Source organism: Chaetodon auriga, chromosome 1 (genome assembly GCF_051107435.1).
Source record: "Chaetodon auriga isolate fChaAug3 chromosome 1, fChaAug3.hap1, whole genome shotgun sequence".
NCBI classification, from domain to species: Eukaryota; Metazoa; Chordata; class Actinopteri; order Chaetodontiformes; family Chaetodontidae; genus Chaetodon; species Chaetodon auriga.
The window spans coordinates 4,929,625-4,950,480 of NC_135074.1; the positions used below are offsets into that span (position 1 = coordinate 4,929,625).

Below are 20,856 nucleotides of genomic sequence, written 5' to 3' on the forward strand. Positions count from 1 at the left end.
AAAAAATATAAGCACAAAAATAAATTTGAATAGTGTATCGGCAACTTTGCACAAGAAAAAAAAAAAAAAAAACCTGCTGGTTTTCACAAGGCCTTAACATTGCCCTTCCTCCTGTCTTCGTTTAACTGTCAGTGTGTATGTGTGGTTTGTGTGCAGGTACTGTGTCTCACCCTGAGCCAAGTGCTCAGTTAGAGGCTCCACTGCTTGATGCTTTAGCATTTGTCACTCTGACTGTGTCATATCTGAAAGGATGTCCTCACATTGTTATTGTAAAGCTGTGTATGTGTCAAAATAGGATGTTAAACTGGTGGAGACCATGGTAAAGGTGAAACAGATTTGAAGAGAAGAACAGACTAAAGAGTTTTGGCATGTGAACAGACTGGGATGCAGTTTTACTGAAAAAAGAAAATGTGAGAAGTAAACAGATTTGACATGAAAAATGCTAAATATGCTGGTTTTGTTACTTCCTGTTTTTTAATCAGAAGTAGCGAAACTTGTCTGTCTTCACAACTTAGACAATGTGATTCACATTTGGAGCTCAGGGACTCTCAAATTAGAAACTTTGATGTGTGAGAAAAAAAAATGTGTCTGAGTCTCATGTGGAGAAAGGTGTCATGCTTCTCCATTGCATGCATGTTTGTTTTGTGTGTGTGTGTGTGTGTGTGTGTGTGTGTGTGTGTGTGTGTGTGTGTGTATGCAGGGGGCGTATATGCCATACAGTATTATGTGTGCATATCACTTCTGTAGTGAAGAGGATGTGGCTACTGTACCTTTGTCTTTATCTAAATATCTCATGTTTAAAAAAAGGGCTTGTAACTCTCTCTAAACGTGTATGCGCACACTTGCAAATGTGTATGTGTGAGCCTCTGCCCCAGCACCTACCCACAGCAATTTAGAGTTAAACTTGAATTATAGTAATCAAAAATAACATCTCAACTGTGAAAGAAGGTCAGCTTTTGCGCTTTTCTCTTTGAGACGGCACTTGTTTAAAAGCAATGAGTGAAAAAGGGAGAAGTGAGGGAGAAAAAGAGCAGAAAAACAAAGGCCTCTGTCAGAGATGTCCTTCAAAGACCTTCCTTATTACAATATAGCTCAGCAGCTAACCTTGAGCATAAAATTCTTTATAACAAAGAGGTAATTACATTTATGCCCATCACCATCGTTTTTTGTTTGGTTATCCTTGGACTGACTCCACTTCAGTATTATTGTTTCCTGTGATTATCAGGCCTCAGAGAAGCTGTGTTGAGAGAAAACACACTGTGCAGTGTAGTTGACAGGTTAGGAAGGTTCAGCAACAGGTAGACTTTACTTGAGTGCAACTTATTACAGCTGATAGGGCCTGTTGCTTTGAAAAGCATTGCCTTTTTTTGCCAGCTCTTACATACAAATAACCCACCATTGAAAATCCTCATTTTGCACGATAGCTTCTTCCCATTCGACTGCCACAGTGCAGGCAAAATGTAGCTGAATGTGTATAAAATAGGCTTTGCTTCCTGCATGTCAGGCCTAAAGCAACATAAGTCCTCCTTACATGTACCTCCACAACCTTCCCAATATGCCTAAACCCCACTCCCACCTCTTGGCTCCTGGCTGTAAAAGACTCTATACACTCCCTCTGGCTCCCCCTTTCTCTTTCTCTCTCTCTCTCTCCAGAGAATCCCCCCCATGTCTACATTTTTAAGAGGAACAGCGTTTTAACATGGCAAGGATTAGCGTGCATATCCCTGGTCTTTACCGCGGCTCAAACAAGCAGTCAAAATACTCGCTCCATACAAATTGAAATTGGATTTGCCAACTTGACGCCTTAGGTTATAAAGCGTGGATATTCATCTAATTGCAACGATACAATGGAGGTGTAATTACACATGCGGACAAACTGTTACAGTGTAATTATTGTGTCATTAACAGGAATGAAGTCAGTTGAACAAGATCCAGACTACTATGAATATGCATGGCGACAAAGCCGATACAGCTAGCTATCCTCAGCGAATTTTAGTCAGTGAGTCATCAATACAGGCAATACTAAATAAGGAACCTTTTCTTTTATCGATTTTATTGCAATTCTTTTACTATTTCTGATAGTCCAAATACATATATATATAGATAGATAGAGATGTATAGATAGATGTATAGATATGTAGATGTAAGGAGTATAGATATAGGTAGATATAGATATATCAACTCATTAAACTTCTCTCAGCCAGTGTATTAGCCACGAACTAACTAAATGTATAAATAAGTAAAAATCAAGAACAATGAAACAGTCGATCCTTGTTATCTAAATTGGGTGATTAGCCTAGCTCGTGGTCATAAATGAATTACAAGAGAAAAGTGTGTACAATTAAAACCCTCTTTGTTTCTCTGTAGTTATGTGCAGTGCTTGAGAAGCAGACAACTGCTCTGGCCCTGAGGAACCAAGATCACCACAATACGAGTACTTTTCGTCTATTTGCAATTACAGTTTTTTTTTTTTGTTTGTTTTTTTTGAATATTCACGATTAAGAAGTTAAATTGTAAGGTCCTTAGGGTTGCTCCTGCATGTTAGAGGATACTTGTGGCCAAATCTAATTTAACCTTGAATGTTTCAATCAATTTTATGTCTACATTATGCGTATTCCTCAATAAAATAGTGTTTATTCAAATCAACACAAACTAACTGACAAAGAGCAATCCTGGAGCAGGGTAATATTCCAGTGGAAGAATACCAGTTGGTTTGTGGGGCTTTGGGCAAGATGGATTGTGGGAATGAGGGTGGCGGGGCTCAATAGGGGCCCAGACCTCATTTTTTCCCTGGGGCCTCTGAGTGGATTAATCCAGCTCTTGTTATGTCTGTGAATAAAAAGATAAAAAACAAAACACGCACATGTTACAAAAAGTAAATCAGGTGCTGTACTGGGTAAAAGAGCTGAATATACACATCATGTACACACAATATACACATACAATCTTAGTGAATTAGCAGATGAACCAAGGAGGATGAAGCTAAGCTATTGTGAAAGTCAGCCACATTCAGCATATGGTTTCCCTCTATAAACATATACCTCCTTACTGTATGCCCCATGGCTCCTACGCCGCCTCACAATGCAGCCAACACTTTGAAATGAGGCCAGTCCTCTGCAAGTGTGCGCGCCATAATATATGAGTGTGAAACTATGTGCATTAAAAAATAATGAATTATGTCTCTCACTTTTCCCGTTTGTCCCCTCTGAATAAATTACTTTTTCTTTGTAATTGACATCCGTTCCTCTACTATTTCCCTCCTCGCACTATTCTTCTTTTCTCTATAATCAGAGAACTCAGTGGTTACAAAACCTGAGCTTTCTACCCCCCACTCATTTGAAGGAGTCTGGCCTGTCATATCTGTATTTTTTATGTGTCACCAAACTTAAATAGACAGTCATTGTGTTACAGGCACATTCATTCCCCGAGCTGTATTTTTGTACAGTAGGTCAGGACTCTGGTGTCTGGTAAATGATAAAAGTTCTATTCAAACGCACTAATTGTCAGTGTGCTGCGCTGATTGACATGTCTCGGATAAATGCAGACTTAGTATTTTTGTACACGCTTGCACAATATAAAAGGCCAATTTATTTCTCTGTTCTTCTTTCTCTTATTTCTTGCACAGTTCATTTGATTTCTCTCTTCCTTTCTTGCTCTCCCCCTCTCTCTCCTACCCAGTCTCTCAGACTCAATTTGTAAATATTACCCATGGTGGGAATTAGCCAAGGCTTTTTAGATATTTTAAAATTCCAATTTTATTCCGACGAGTGTGTTTGATCGAGGAAGGACTGTGAGCCTTGGTTTGCTCCTCAGTATTCCTGGGTGGCTATCAGTGGCTAGCCTTGTCCTTATGAAACATTTATCAGCCTGTTTTATGTCTTAATGATCACGTTAGGATTCCCCGCTTGGTTATGAAGCTGGGACAGGAAAAAAAAAAAAAAATGGACTGTTGAGAGAGTGAAGGAGAGGTGATGAAAAAATGACACGGGCAATCCAGAAGGGAGAGACTGAGGAGAATGAGAAAAAGGGAGAGATGACAGGGCATCACATTCCTCAGTAAACAGCATCACATTATGCCATCCACTCTTTTCAACTCCAAATCTTTGCCAAAACATAGCTTACTGTACCTTTCTCCTCCTTCCTTGGCTCACACACACACACACACACACACACACATACACACACACACTCTCACACACACTCTCACACACACACACTCTCACACACACACCCCCCCTCCCTCTTCTTCTGTCTTCCACATTCCTTTTTATGTTTTTATAATTAAAACATAATATTTATCTTTCCATAACAGAAGGCTGCCTTACTCTGTCAGGTAGACTGTTTGCATATTAATATTCTTAATACATCAACAAGCTATCTTCTCCAGTGTCATTGCTAAAACTGAGCAAGAATAGAGAAAGAGAAGGTGACTCACAAATACAGCTCTTTACTACAGTTTTGAAATGCTGGAGAAACTTCACTTGATTGAACATGCAGGAGAAGAGACTCAAAAGTAACGGGGAAAAGCCTTAAAAAAAGAAAGCGACAGAGAAAGACAGACATAAATCAACATCACTGTCACAACTTGTGCTCATACTGGAGTGTGTTTACCCAGTCTCAACCTCAGGATGCACATATACATGCACAAATCCAAACTAAATAACTGTTTGTTCCTCCTTCAGTCAAAACTACCAAGGCAAAGTCTACACTGGCTAAGATGTTTCCCTTCTTTTGATTGTTTATGTGTGTGCTTAACGGAGGGTTGGAGGGATGCAGGGGAGGGCAAAGCTGAATGAGGATGAACGCCAAGTTCCTTTTCTCTGTCTGGTGACAGCTGTCTGACTCCGTCAATATGGAATTCCTGTGAAATGAGGCAGGGTTCTCGGTCAGGGAATGCAAATGGATGGCACTGGATGGCAGGCGGCGGAGCCGGCCCAGGCGGCGGGGATGGGGCTATGGAGTGCGTGATGGTGGGTTGGGGGGAGTTTTGTTTGAACAAGTTAACTTGGGCATGATTGGGGTTCCTCCTGTGTGTGAAAGAGCAAGAGAATACATTGACCTTTGCCTCATTAAAAATGGAGGGCCAGACATGTGATACCATGACTGAGGAATCTCTTGCTTACTCTTTTTTCCCCCTCGTCCTCCCCACTTTTTTGTCTTTTTCTTCGTCTTTCTTCCTCTCTCATGCTGTCATTCTTTAATTTTGCCGCCCTCCCTCCTCCCATCTCAATCTCCTCCTCTTAACCCCATTGACAGGTCACATAAAAACCTTTTGTATTAACATCAGGGTGCTGACATGAGAGCAGAAAGTGACATGAAAAATGTGCTTTTTTTTTCTTAGTTGTAGCTATCTCCTCATCACAAAAGAGACATGGGAGAGGGAGAAGGGGACGGGGAAAAAAGAGAGGGAGAAGCAAAAAGGGTGGAAAAGTGAGGGAGGGATTAAATCCAGGGATTAAGATCTCTGAGCTTTCGTTTTTTTTTTCACTCTCTCCCCCTGCCACATTCCAATTGTTCTTAAAATATTTGGCAATGTCAATTAGTAAGTGAGCAGAGCTAGCTGATGAACACAATTTTCCAGGCGACTGAGCACCCTATTGTTGTGGAGCGAACAGCAGATTTCTGAGGTCATTATCATTCCCTGTTAGCCGTGCCCAGCTGCTCTCCTCTTGGCTCCAGCCAAACTCTGCTCTTCTCTCTCCTTTTTCCCCCTGCTCTTATACATCATCTCTCCTTTCCTTTCCTCTCCTCTCCTCTCCTCTCCTCTCCTCTCCTCTCCTCTCCTCTCCTGGCCCTCCCTTATTTCTAGCACCATGCTCACCAGTTCAGAGCTGGTTGATAGCAGGCAGCAACAGGGGGCTTTCAACAAGAGGAGGGATGGGAGGAGCTGGTGGGGGGAAAGGAGGGAGGAGAGAGTGAGATAGATATAGCGCTGGAGTGGGGGAATACAGTAAAGGAAAATGAGCGGGGGGAGGGGGGTGTGAGGGAGGAAAAGGAAAAAAAACAGAGAAGGGCATGGGGGCAAGCGGTACGAAGTGGTGGGCAGGCTGGGATCAGGCGGTGACTAAACACAAGAGGGAGCATGAAAGGAGTAAGAGAGGAGGAGAGCATAGAGAGAAAAAGAAAAGGAGATTATCCGATACTGTAGTTTAGACATGTTTGAGAGATGGCTGTTTAGAGATGCTGCCTTTGAAAGTGGAGAACAGTGAACATCATAGAGGGAGATTTGTTTTAAAGGAGAGGGTCACTGAGCCTACTGACACTTTGCACTTTGCACATCAAGCCTATTTGAAGCTTACAGTGACACGTTACATTGCATTTTACCTTTGTAAAGGTGTGCAGGCGATTTAACACACTTTGCCATGAGTGCAGAGAAAAACATTGGATACAAAAATAATTAAAAAAAAAATAAAATCATCATAACTCTATATTTGAAGCTGTTTTCATGAAAGAGAAGCGTTATGCTAAAACATATTGTTATACCTCACAGAACAGTGAACGTGGCGCAGATGAGATTTAAGATGAAAAACAGAAACACCTGCCTGCTGTTAAACTTTTATTGGAAAGAGTTTGCTTTCACAAAGCATCCAGGTATCTGCATCTAAACACCTAAAGCACTCTTTCCTTTGTTTAAGAAATAATGAAAGATTCCTTTCAAAGTACAAAAAGAAAAAAAAAAAAATCTAAATCAAAAATCCCTGACTTTTTTGTACTTGCCAGTTGTGCAGCTTAATGTGTTCCCAGAGGCCTTTTCACCTTCCTCCTATTCTTCCTCCTCTCTCCTCCACCTTATTGCACCCCCAACGCTACCACCATCACCACCACCACCTCCCACTCATGGGTGCACTCCCTCCTTCCACCCCTCACACAGCATCTTTTTGATAGCAGATTTATACATCTGGGAAAGCAGAAACCTTTGTCATTGTTTGTTACAGCATACAAGAGAGGCATTTAAACACTTCGCCTTGCCAAACTCGTAAAACTAGTGAAAAGCAGTTCAAATTAAAGACAACTCTACCCAAAATCAATGAATAGACCAGCAGGATTCAGCTATGACTCTTTACTACCTTTACTACCGCTCCTTTCCAATGTCTGTCTTGTCCAACCAGCAGAAAGTTTGTGTAAGTTAAAACTGGTCGGTAGTGGGTGTCTGGGTTCTTCTGAATGTGTGTGTGTGTGTGTGTGTGTGTGAGAGAGAGAGAGAGAGAGGAGGAGGAAGACAGCGAGAGAGAGAAGTGAAAAAGGGTGAGCGGCATCAAAGCGTTGCTCTCAGCTGCAGCTGCCAAGCTTCCTCGTCCCCAGTTAGCAGCCATCCAGCTGTCAGGCTGCGCGAAGAGGAAGAGAGGGGGGAAATCTCTCACCAGCCATATGGTCCCCAGTTCTGTCGGAGACACTCCACGCTCCGTGGGCAAATGGCAAACTCATATATCTAATCAACACTCTTAATATCCAGACCTGAGACCATGGATATTTTCAGAGGCTTGCCTTTCAACAGCATGCCAAAAGGGAGTATATGGAATATGACCAGGCACTTAGACTATGTGTTTGTGGTGTTATCTGCGCTTTGCTAAGTGCTGCACACAGGTTACAGGGGTTTGAGGAGAGGACTGTGCATGGAAAAGCCTGTTTATGCTGGTCTTAAAGGATAATGCTGGCATCTTTCTTCCATTAAGAAAAAGCTGATTTCCCAACAACCACATCAAAAATACTAATTTCTTAAAACAACTGGATACTATAGTTTTTAGTGACCATCATCATCAAACATCAAACAGTGAATAGTGCATTTGTTGGGAACTATTTTCAGCAATGGATTAATACACATTTTGGTGAAGTAGCAAGTATTTCTGGCAGCAGGTGGAGCAGAACAAAGGTTAACCCACCCAATAGTTTTTTGACTTGCTCCATTGCATGCATCCTCCCACTTATTCATTTTTCTTTAATCTTGCTTTATCTTCCCATTTCCCTGTATTGATTGGCTGTAAGTTGTTCCATATGTCTGTCAGAACACAAAAAGTCTTCTGGACCACCAGATTTGTTTCTAACCACTGACTCCAGCTCCCTCTGAATGTCCTTCTCTTCCCATAAACTAATAAGGGCCTTTGTATGTGTGTTTGTCAGTAGCAATGCTGCTAACCCTTGAAAGAACTTAGGATCACTTTCTGAGCAGTGCCTAAGTTTATTTCCAGCAACTCGTGGACATTACAGATGATACTTGTAAGGAGGATAAATTATGAGGGTTTTTTTTTTTTTTTTTGATGGTATTTGTTCACAATAAGGAAAAAAAAGGAAGCATTGTTCTCCAGTGTGATAACTTTTATAGCAATGGAACTATCTATTCATGCAGACTTCCAAAGTGAAACAAAGTGTCCTCTAGACACTTCTCTGGTCTTCTTCCATGTGAAACATCATCATGACAGTGATACATGCAGTGGATTGACTTGAGCCCTCCTTTTAGTTGAGCAGAAGCTGTTAGCTGTAGCACAGCTAGCCTCAGAGAGCACGGGCTTGAATATGGCTTTGTGCTGTATCTGTTAGCGGGATGCTACACCTGCTCATCTAATCCTGGCAGGCCTCTGCCTCCAGTCTCTCCGGCTGCAGACTAACGGGCGCCTTATTGCACGGCAAGCCGCACTGAATCACGGGGAGGTTTGTCGGTATTACAGCGACATCGCTGTGTAAAGCTTGGAAACATCCATCGCCCCCTCCTCGTCAGGACTGAAGAGCGCAAATCCCTCTCCGGTTCAGCAAACAGCTATTAGTGTATGGATGGAGCATGTTGCCTGCAGTGGAGGTTGTGGATGTAGTAATTGGTATGTGTGGGAGAGCAAGATAGACAGAGGCAAAGACAGAGAAAGTGAGTGTTGTGGAGGAAGAGAGACAGCGTGAGAAGGAGAAGTGGAGAGATTTAAATAGAATCAAGAGGTATGGAAGGGGGCAGCTGGGGTAAGAGGGGAAGAAGGGGAGTTATCCAAGTCCCACAAATCTTTGCTCAACCCAACAACCTGAAGCAGAGGCCATTAAAAGCAGGGAGAGCTGGGTGAGATAGCAGCCTAGATGGATACGGTGGCAGCAATGGTTTGGAGGGAGAGTAACTTTAATGGCCCCACTGGGTTTTTAATGAGTGTTGTGCCCCAAACAAAACGAGCTAATTAGTGTTATCATCCATATATCAGACCCTACACACACCAATGCGTTCTCAGGCAGACACATACACACTCTGCCGTACACACTCGCAAAAACCTGATCAAAGAATTCTGAGCTCCTTTATTCTATGTACTTTCTTTGCATGTTCTACGTTACTTTTCTGCATATAAACTTGATAAAATTGAGTTTCCCCTTTTATCAAAAGTCAAAAATGAACCATCACCGAGTCACTTCATCCCTTTTGGAAATTAATTGTCTCAACCTATGCGCTCGCACTCTGTATTCACTTTCTATTTCATCCTGAAGTGAGCCTCCCCCCACCTCCCCTTCTTTCAGGCCTATAAGGCCGTGCCCTGTTTGTGAGAGGAGCGATTATGTCTACACTGGTTTAAAAGCAGGATAACAATGCCACGAACGGGCATTTGGAAAAACAGAAAAGAGCTCAAGCCAATATCCCGGCATTTGGACTCAAGCCGCTGTTACCTGCGCATAAGCCGCGTGTTTGTCACGCCATCGCCTCTGGTTGACCACACCGCCCCACCAGCCCCACACTTTATTTCTCTTGCACTAAGCCTATTATAAAATCAATAAACAATTGAGCTTTTTTCCAGTCCTTTTAAATCTTTTTCTCCTCTATATATCCTCTGAGATGAAGGGGAGGCATGCAGGCAGTGGCAGTGTGGAGAGCGCAGGGGAAAAAAGAGAAGAAAAAGGAGAAACAAAATAGCTCAGCAACCCCTGGCTTTCACAATTTTGAAGTCAAGGGAGTTTTTAACCAATTGGCACCCACGTCAGAGGTATTTTCCAATTGTTCCCATTCCAGCAGTGAGCTTCTTAGACCTGGTCCTGACCCTCAGCTCTATCATTTGCACGTAGTCATGGGAAAGGGCACTTCTGATGCACACGTGAGAGTGCGCACTTTGGTATTACTGAATGAAGCTCTGTGTACAGACAGGGAAGTCATTTCCCTGCACGATCTGATATTTGTGATGTGTGTACACACTCAGAAACAGAATAAAATTTCCCATTCATATTTTGACCCCATGCTACCGGACGAGGTTCAGAATTTTCGACTGGAGTTTCATCTACTTTCATCACAAAGCTTTATATGACTTTTCATGTTGGCGTGGTTATGGAACGCTCACGAGAATGATTGAGGGATTTTTAATTGTCACATTCTCGAAATGTAATAACCCTTGAGTTGATAAAAATCAACAAACACCAACTCTGACAGCTGATTTTCAAATTAGGCATCAAAAAATGTTGCGTTTACAGATTTTAATTCCCTCTGTCAGTTTAAACTCATATTTCAAACTCAGCGGTAGGGAGATGACAATATAAACTTCTTTTTATTCCACCAGTCACAGAGAAGTTGGAAATTAGAATGTCTGCTACAAAGCTGTACCCCCCAACCCCTCCTCTCCCCCCCCCGTTTTCCAACTTCTCACTTTGTTTACTCCTCGAGTCTTCTTGGAGTGCAGATACAGTAATTACCAGTGATCAAAAACAGCGCAGGTTTTTCTGCTGATGCTTTTGATGTATGCATGACATTGTGTGTCACCACATCATCAGTAACACAGAAAGCAAGCAATTTGTGGGAAATAAGCTTTTGCCAAGCATGCTTTAGTAGATCTTTTGTAGAGTCGATGCAGTATACTCCACAGATTGTGAGTAAAAGTAAAGATCATCCATACAACAGCTGCAGATGATGATGAGATAGTGTCACATCAGTGTTATATTAATATAAGACAGCGCAGCCTTTTTAAACATTCTCGCTGGGCTCTCGGCATCAGGCCTCCACTCATCCTCCATGCTTGCTGTATACAGTGGCTGGACATTTGACTGCAACAGATTTCAGCAAGCTGTTGATTGCATCATCTTGGACTTTATTCTTCTAGCGAGCCTCCATCTTGGCTGACCCTTCTCTCAACATGCCTGCTATTGGCTGACCCCTTGTTTAACCAAGTTCTCATTGGCCAGCAACTCCGCCCCCCCCTGCCTTGAGCCAAGCCGTGATTGGATGACACAAAAGATCTCTGGAAAGCTCTCGTCAGGATGGTCTAAATGAGTATAGATGTGGTCTATCGTGGTAAATCATCCGCACTTTCCCTGGCTGCCATTTGGTCCTCGGAGATAGGGCCCACAATACACCCAGGGTGTGTTCGATGCTGGACGAGCATTTGGCCGGCTCAGTGTTATTCCCAGGGTTTGTCCCCCACAGAGACCCTGTGTGGGCCGCTGGTGGTGACTGTGCTTCAGGCAGCATGGTGTGGCCATGTGTGTCACATCCCCCCTTGTCATACCACCAGACGGAGGGCTGCATCATGGCTACCGTCCTGTCACATTTGGATGATGCTTCTTCGCCTCGGAGTTTGACAGTGACTTGCCTTAGTGACAATTACCATCAGAACCAGCTTTCTTATCCACCTGGTTCAAAAGGTCTGTGCTGGAGATTGGCAGGCGTTTAATTTTGCCTCTTCCACTGCTGTCATGCTGTGCCATTTATTTCAATGCTCCGTTTATGTTTCTGTCTGCTCTTCTTTCATTATAGCATGTTAACCATTCAGTACTTTTCACATCATGATACTCCTATGCTTGCAGCCGGCTCTTGTACAGATAGCAGGCAACTCCAGTCCCTGTTTGCAGGGCCTCTTGCGACTGTATCGCACCTCTATTCACCAGGAGAGCTGGAGTGAAAGAAAGCCACTCTGTAAGCATCCGTGGTCCCTCCCTTTACTCCCTGTGTTTTGCTCCTTCTTCCCCTTATTTCCACTGGGAGGAACACTGACCTCATTTGTGAGGACAATAACCCCCTTGACTTTGGGGATTAAGACATGAAACCTTTGTGGATTAATTAGGTTCAGAGCTGAATTCATTTTGTCGCCATGGAAGGCAAAGAGAGAAAGAGGAAAGAGGAGGATATGGGCTGTAGGCTCCATTATGAATTTGCTGTTTGCCCAGATAGATATATTAAAAACAAATGTTGGGTGCTGATCACATTTAAATCCCCAAACAGAATGGAACTGCATTTGTTCACTGGGCTAAGCAGTAGCATGGGAAGTAACAGTAACACAAATTGTCAAATCACAGCAAGCATTATAGAGTCTTATACATCAGTGCTGACTTCAAACCAGGATTTTGCAAGCGTGGAGGCAATGTTAGCCCGCTGAGCTTAACTCTTTGGCAAGGTTACACATGCAAATATGGTTTGCCGGACTATCTTCAATCCGCAATAGGCTGGAGCCTGAATCTGTGCATTCACGCCTCTAGATCTACTCTTAAGCTTGTCACACATAATGTAGCAAGTAGCAGTCCTGACAATGCCGCAGGAATCACATTATCTCAGTTGTCTTGGTAACAAAGCAAAGTGTTTGTTTTCCAAGATGCGGTGCAATTGCAATTTAGACGGTTTACACCTATTGTGCTTTTTTTTTTTTTTCAGTCAAGAGCATATGTTGTTTGAATGTATCTTTAGCTTGCAAAAGGGGCTGTTAGTTAGATGTTTTGTTTACAAAATAACAAAGGTGTTTTTTTTCACCAAAGGCACAACAGAAGATGTGTTAATGCATGTTTCATGTCATCTTGTGCTCGCTGTAAATAAAAGCGACTGTTGTCTTATTAGAGTAACACCTTCTGAATGCGACAGCCGCAGGTATAGTTCCCTTATGGACCAAGTGTTGAACATGTGCTTGATGAGATGCCTTCCTCACTTTCATTTACAGCTCTTCTAATGAACCTCCGTCTCGCCATGTCTGCCGACTCCCTTATATTTTTTTATCTGCCCTCAAGTTAACATCGCCCGACGGCCCACACAGTGAGCATATGTTTATGTTGATGATAAGGTTGTTATAGCAAGTCAATGTGTCTCTTATCCTCTCGGTGTTGGCTTGTAAAACATAAACCTACATGTGAGGATCTCAGACTGAGTCATTCCCACACCTAGATTAGGCCTCAGATTCCTGCACATAATACACAAGGAGCTTCTAGATCTTCCTAAACTAGAGGGCAGTTAAAGAGCAGGTTTTCCAAGAGCACACACTTTTTTCCAAACACACAAACAGACCTTAAATATATAGATTATTTTGAGAACATTGCAAAGTGATGTCTAGGCAACACAACAAAGTCACCGTATTTCGCATCATCCAAGGACACAGAGGTTCCACAGTTTCTGAAGACTTCAGTGTAGTCACATTTGGAGGTAGCATCTTTTAACCCGTGGGCCACCATCCAGCAGCGAGAAGTTAGCCTCTTCCCTCCTGAGGACACAGGTTTATCCCGGGCTTTCACAGAGAGAGACTCGCATTCCTCCCAAGTGGTCCCCCTCATTCCTGCTATCCTCCTTCTTAAGACATGGAGCTAAGTCGAGGCTAAGCCACAAGTCACCCTCACGGGGGGACGGATCGGCCAAATGCCACCTCTCCTGGCAGGGCTTGCAGGTAGGGTGTAATCATGCCGGCGCAGTACTCTCAGGACCAGAAGCAGGTATTTCCTATTAGACACAGAGATGAGGAGTGGATTTTCAGGAGGAGGATGTGAAAGCTGTTTTGGTCAATCCTTCCTCCTTCTCAATACCTCAGTCTTTTTCGCTCATGCTCTTTGCCTCTTTTGTCCCTCTTCCCTTGCCTCTTGATCCTTGAGCCCATCCCCCCACTTCACATTTCTACCTGTTTTGCTGGTACTTGACAAGACAGGATTTTGTCTTCCCTGGCATCCCCTCTTTTCATCTTTTGGAGAGAAGGGCAAAAAGAGGATGAGGGATTGAAAGTTTGTGGAGGAAAGTTTTTGGAGGACGTTTCTGGATTATGTTCACAAGGCACAAGCTGCTCACAGTGTGAACATGGCACGTTGTCAATGAGATCTATTTCCATGACGATTATTTTTATACTCCAACAATCAGGGAGCCGACAGCACAGTACCACAGGAGGAAAAAAAAAAGTCTTTCTTCCAATTCGATACACCCTCTGTAACATTTTAGCTGTAAATACTAACAAAGCCATGAGGGAGAAGATAATGACAAGATATCAACCTTCTTCTGGCGTCACAAATTCCCATTCTAGTTTAACTCAGTGTCCTGTTGAGTTGTCAAGTGTAAGTGCACCGAACCTCAGGCTGCGTATGTCTTCTGATCGGATGCTCTCCACTGCTCAGTGTTGCGGTAAATGCAACATCTGATGGCTTTCTGAAATCCAGCGTGTTGGACAGGTGAGATGCTGCAGCAAGCGTCACTTTTCAGATGCGAGTTAGCACCATGTCACCCATCCCCATCTGCAAGCTTTCAAGATTGTATGCTGGGTGTGTGCCTGTATGTGTGTGCGCGCGTGTTTCGGGGAGTCTGCAGTAATTCAAACTGGTTTTATACTCTGTGAGTCCAAGAATTGTAATGGAAACTCTTGTAAAAAAGAACATTTGTACAGTCTATCAAGAATATGGCAACTAAACAACTAATTCGGAATTCACTGCCATATTCAGTGTCACTATTTGACTTGGTGTTTGGCAGACTAAAACAGGGTGCAGATTGAGAGACAGTGTCACAGGGAGAAGGAAATGTCTTGCCTCCTTCATCTGCAATTTCGATTGCTTCCATTTATTGCTTTCCTAAGCCCTTCCCTGTTATTCAAACCTGAAAGAAATGATCAGTCACATTCACCTCCTACTTTACATGAAGTCAATGACAACTGACAGAACATGTCAGATGCGTCAGTACATCTCAATGCGTGTATATGACTCCTCTTCCAATGTCTTGCCTGCTCAGTGGGCTGTTGGAGGGCTTTCTGCAAGACAGAAGGGCTTGGCTGCAGAGTGGGGCGAGAGCCAGCCATCTTGATGATTTTTTCGGGGTGCATCACCATCTCTCTGGAAGTGCCAAGTGTGCACCAAGGCCATGCCATTCACTGTAGAGAGTGTGTGATAGGGGCACGCCATCTCCCATCTCTTCCAGGCATCTCTCAGTCTCTGAAACAAAGATTAATCTGGTTGCCACATTAAAGACAAACGCTGTGATTTCTGCAAGCAATAGAATTGTAATTCAGTGAAGCTGTAATGAATGCAGTGAAATGGTTGTCTAGTGAAACATTTTGTGAACTCGATTAGAGGTGCTAAACCATTTATTTGTGAAGTCTGTTATTGCAGACATAATTTGTGGTGGCAGCGCAGTTTACCTAATTTTATTTATGTATTCCCTTGGTCAATGTTGTTTCTAAATGAACGTTAGATTTCTGTCTTAATGTTGAGCACTAATGCTCGGATTGTAACCAAAATAAGAGTTACGTGCGACTGTCTGCTGTGTATTAACTAATCCATTCAGTTTACTGTTTCTGTGAATGCTAGTCAAATAAAAACATGCATAGATTTAAATAAATATGAATTAGGCTGTCTGCTCAAAATTTTCATACTGATACATTGTCCAAAAGTCTTGAATCTTAATTCAAAATGTCTTACATGAACACTTTTGTTCTCCTCTGATTTGACCTATAAAGCACATGCAAAGCTTATTTCTCCTCTTCTTCTCTCCTCCTGCTTCCCCCTCTCCCCAGTCTAAATTAATGCCACATAACACCGATCGATGGATCGCTGGTAATCGCGTCAGACGTTTTGTTTTAAAATACCAGCGCCCAGCTGGTGACTCCTAGCACTCATCTGTTTGTCTCTGTCTCTCTTTCTCCCTTCCTCCGTCTCTCTGTTGCTCATTTTCTTCCTCTGTCCATCCATCCTTCCCTACCTACCTCCCTCCTTTTCTCTCTCTGCATCTCTATCTCTTCACAGTGTGTTTGCTTTATAGGCTAGAGGGAGGGGTGAGTGAAAATTTGGCCCGAATCCTAGGTATCACATATCTGACCATATTTCAAGCCCAAATGAAGCATGTTAAAAAAAAAAAAAAAAAAAAAAAAAATCCCTTTTTCGCTTTAAAGGTCAGACATTAGTGCTGGTAAAAATTGATCTGTGGATTTATGAATTTAGCCCTGTTGTTGGGGCTCCTTTGTAATGGAAGATTCAGTGGGGGAAGCTTAACATTGCATTGTTTTGCTTTGACAACGCAGCCACGAGAGCCCGTGCAGCTGTTCCCCATGCTCACAATGGCAGATTAATTAACACAATCATGTGGCGCTGGCTCGGGCTCAACAGCCAGGTCTGCTCAGGGATAGATAGGTAAATCCTATACATGCATTTCCAGACTACCACTGAACATTCTTGTGATGCCGCGCCATAACTAGATAGATTTGGTCGCTGACTGGTCAGCTGTAGGCATATAAAATTAAGGTTGAACAGGGGGATCTTTCGCTAATTGCACTGATGATGAAACTGCGGTGTGTAGGGTGTGTGCGTGTGCACATGTATGTTTGTGAATTTTCATGTGTTTCTGATCCTTTTTATCCAACTGGAATGATTTAAATGTATCTGTACATGCATGTGTGTGTGTGTGCGTGACATGTGTGTGTGTGTGTGTGTGTGTGTGTGTGTGTGTGTGTGTGTGTATTCCTGCTGGACACTCCTCCCAACATCAGCCAGTCTAGAAAGCCGTGGCCATTAGACAGAGCCCCTCTAATTAAGATTCTGCCGGTCGACCTGTCTCTCTTACTTACTTAGTTCCCTGACATTTTAAACTGTCTATTATGCTGCCTGGCTTTCAGGTGCAATGCTGTGTAAATGGCAAGTCAAAAAATTATGTATCTTTTACATACAGCTATCCATCAGGGACGGGGAGAACCTGGTGTTTAAATTATTACCGGACTGTGTGATCTTTCCCAATTGATCATATCACTTTACGTCCTTGCTGTCACTCTATTAGCACCTTTCTTTCTTTCCTCCTCACTCCTCACCCATACTTCCCACCTATTATCAACTCTTTCTCCCTCTCTCCCCCTTGCTCTTGCTATTTTTTTTTTTTTTAATTTTTAATATTTCATCACATTCTACCACACACAAGCACACACCTCTCCTCAATATTTTGCATGAACATGACCGCAGTTTGTCAATATTTTACCCTTGGCCCATCCCCTGTGTTGATATAATGATCACTTAACAGTCAAGAGTAAGGCGAGGAGGAAATTAGGGCGTCGGCGGCAGAGAGGACAACAACACTGAAGCAATTATGTTTCTTTCAGCCCAAGCATTCTCACGTTAATGAAATCCCTTATCGTAAGGGGAAGAGGAAGGTGGGGAGGGGAGGACAGGTGCACGAAATGTACGTCGTTCATTTATCTTATTCTCTGAAATGAACGGAAGGAGCGGCAAGAATAATGTAGAGATAAAGTCCGGGCAACAAGTGTGTGTAGTATTTTTTTTTTTTTTTTCATATCGCTGGCCCTGCATTTTGCAATGACAGAGGAAGAAAAGGGAGAAAGGGAGATGAGTTTGGGAGGCAGATGAATGAGAGAGGAGGAGGGGAGGGGGGAAGAGAGGGCATGGTGTATCACACGTTAGCATCTTGCTAAAGGACAAATCGAAGACACTCCTCACGCTAACATTTGCAGTATTTACCTTCCTGCAAAATGTCTGCCCTTTTCCTTTATAGATGAGATCAGTCACAGTCTTCGAAAGACACAGGGATCCAACTGAAGCCCTTATGACAAAATGGTAGTGATCATGGTCTCTATAATGAGTTTTCTGTGGCTGACGAAGAATTTGTGGAAGAAAAGGAAGTTCAGGGTTTTTTTTTTTTTCTTTTTTTTTTTTTTCACTTCAGCGGAAATCTATTGTGGGAGTTTTCAGTGCTGAGCCACCTGGAGGGTACGGGTGTGAACTTTCAAAACAGTTTATCTCAAATGTTGTAATGTTGCACTCTGCAGATTTTGCGCAATACAACACTTGGATAGCCTATATATTTTTCAACAGTAATTAATGTGTGTGTGGCTCATGATCAAGTGCATACTTTAAGTATTTTTAGAGACTATGCATGGAACCAGGTGTGGAGCAAATTTTCCATGAAATCCTCAGAGGGGCCAGAGATGATCTCACCGCTAAAATACTTTTGGGATGACAATTCATAAATAAATAAATGCACCAGTCCTTGTTAGCTGCTGCTATTAGTAGTGTTGGGCTGCAATGACACTAATGTCTGCTTTGGGCTGCTGTGCTTGGCTTCTTTCTGTCTCCCCTGTAAAAGAAGGCTATCTGATTGGAAACAGATCTGGGGCACTGGGGGGGCTCGCCCCAGCTCGTTGGATTTAATGACCCATTTCCTCAGCTGCCTCGTGCCACAAGCAGTTAAACGACAGTCAAGGTGCCCAGAGGTTCCCTACCATGGGACCAGGGGGAGTTCAGAGTACACTAGCTGTGGAGACAGAGTGAGTAATAGAGAGCGACATACCCCAGCTACCAGGCAGCAAATCAAAGCCCGTTTCCCCAGCAGGAAGTTAACTAGCACCCACCACAGTCTTAAGTTCAGTGTTCAGTGCATTCCAGGAGTTATTTTGCGATCAAGTGTTGGAATTTACTCCTTTTGGTGTAGCCATGCTTTCGACAGCTTCAGGAGCTGGAGCTGTAGCTCTTATTTTTCCAGCCAAGACACGCAAATGAAAAATGTTATGGACGCATGGCATTTTTGTCTACTGAGGCAATTCCCAGAGGGGACGTGTTTTCTCATTGACAGATCTCTCCTAGATCTGATCAATGGCAATCTGAAGCAATATGAACAAGGCCTTGTTTCCCAAAAGCGTCTTAAGGCTAAGACGATCATAAAATCCATTTTACCAATCTTCTTAAGCTTAACAGATGTTTCAGTGTTCCAGTGGAAGATGCTCTTCTACACTCGTCTATACTTTCATCATTATCAGTGATGTTCTTTATTAAGTGATGATTAATGCAAACTGGGTGATAATGTATAAATTAGAGAAAAAGGAACACAAAACTACATTAACAAATTAATGCAATGTTGTACAATTGATCTATCAATTTATGTCATCATCATCGTTTCTAAACTTTTTTTTGTTTTTTGCTGCTTAGGTATGTTTTCAGGTTCCATATCTTCTCTTTTCTATTTATTCATGGTGTGAGCATTGTTTGTCAGATGTTTATGGGTGTAATAAGGAAATAAGGCTATCAGCAAGTTATACGCATATACATATAAGGCAGGAAAAATCAATTTCAGGCAGGTGTAAATGAACAGAAAACATGATTTACTTGAGAAAGCTATGTAGAGATTACCATTCAGATTGTGCCATTCAGACTACCATTTTAGTAGTACTGCTGTATTGCCTCTGGCCACCAGTGGCAGCACTGCACACACTGCTGTTGGTGAGGAAGACATATTCCATCTGTGAGTAAATCATGGTTAAGCTTTCTTTACCCAAACTGACTGTGAGTGAAATATTCGGGTTGGCTGTGATAGTGTGGATGTTGGACATCTGCAAGATGGTCACTTTGTACAAAGGCACTTATTCTTTGAAACCTGACATTTATCATTGATTTTTTTTTTCTCTTTTTTCTTTTGAAAGTTAAATGAGACAGACATCGCTTAATGTGAGGATTTGGCCAGCACCAAACAGTACTGGACCCTGACACATAACAGTGTGTGTCCTAGACTTGTACAAATGATGTGAGCCTTACTCTCGCTGTTTTTATTCCACACATTCTTCTTCTTATCAAAACCATGTAGCAACTACACTACCCACAATGCAGCTAGACTACCAGCAGTGAGATTTGGTTATGTTACGCTAACATCAGGCAATGCAGCCTCGAGACTACTTTTGAACTCCACACCCCCAAACCTTTTTAGAATATGAAACTTGTAGCCATCAACCCTCATTTCCTCAAGTGATCACTTGAGGCAATTTATGAGGTTTTGCTTCAACTAAATTCTTTTTTACATATGCAGTAGACCCAAGTCCACCCAGTATTTGTGTTGATCATATGCAGCATGAAGCTACATTGAGAGAAACTCCACACAAGTCCATTCTGAATCTGGATTCATCATGTGGATTTGATAAAAATATCCCTGCAGAGTCTTAAAAACTGTAAAGATTTCAAGAGAAAATTGAGCATCTAAATGCACCTAAATGGACAACAGATTATACTGATTTGACATCTTATGTTTAGAGGCAGCTGCGTTCTATTTAAAAGAATGGACCCACTTGACCTTCTCTACAAGTACAGCGACAGTGCTCGAGACCCTGAGGAGAGACCTAAAACAGCCATCAAACTTCCACCACTAAAAACTTGAGCACGCTCTGTCCTATCAAGCTAATGATCAATTATTAATATCCACAATCCTCAGCCTTGATGTGGCTGCTTGGATATAGAAAGCAGGCAATTATGTGCTACTCTCTTATTTGGGTTTTGGCCGCCTCCATCTCCGGCCTGCCTCTCCCTCTCCATGCGTTGAGCTCCCCTATAAATATATAACAGATAGTTCCTCTTAGCACACCACAAGTTCTTATTAGGGCCCTCTCATTGCAGATATCCAGATCCAGATTAATTTGTAATTAGTCTTGAGTTGTTGAGCCTCTGAAAGATAAAGGATTCCAACTCCCATTCTATTCGCCCCAAACACTGACGATCACTTAAAAAGAACAAACGCTCTCGTGCTTGATAAAAATAGCTTAAGCTCGGACTTATTTGTTTGGCGACAAATGCCAGACACATATGTCTGAATGGCTTGGGTGATGCTAAAGCAGAGAATAAATGAGTTGGTGTAGAATAAAACTTGTCATTGTGTCTCTCTGCATGTTTGTTTGTAAAAAAACGGGGGAAAATGCTTAACAATTCATCAGCTCA

At 42.6% G+C, this 20,856-nt stretch overlaps 1 protein-coding gene across 6 annotated transcripts in view; it reads left to right on the plus strand.

Annotated features, from left to right (window-relative positions):
- Positions 1 to 20,856, plus strand: part of znf536 (zinc finger protein 536) — a 234,253-nt gene that overhangs the window by 116,722 nt on the left and 96,675 nt on the right. The gene's annotated exons all lie outside the window — the stretch shown is intronic.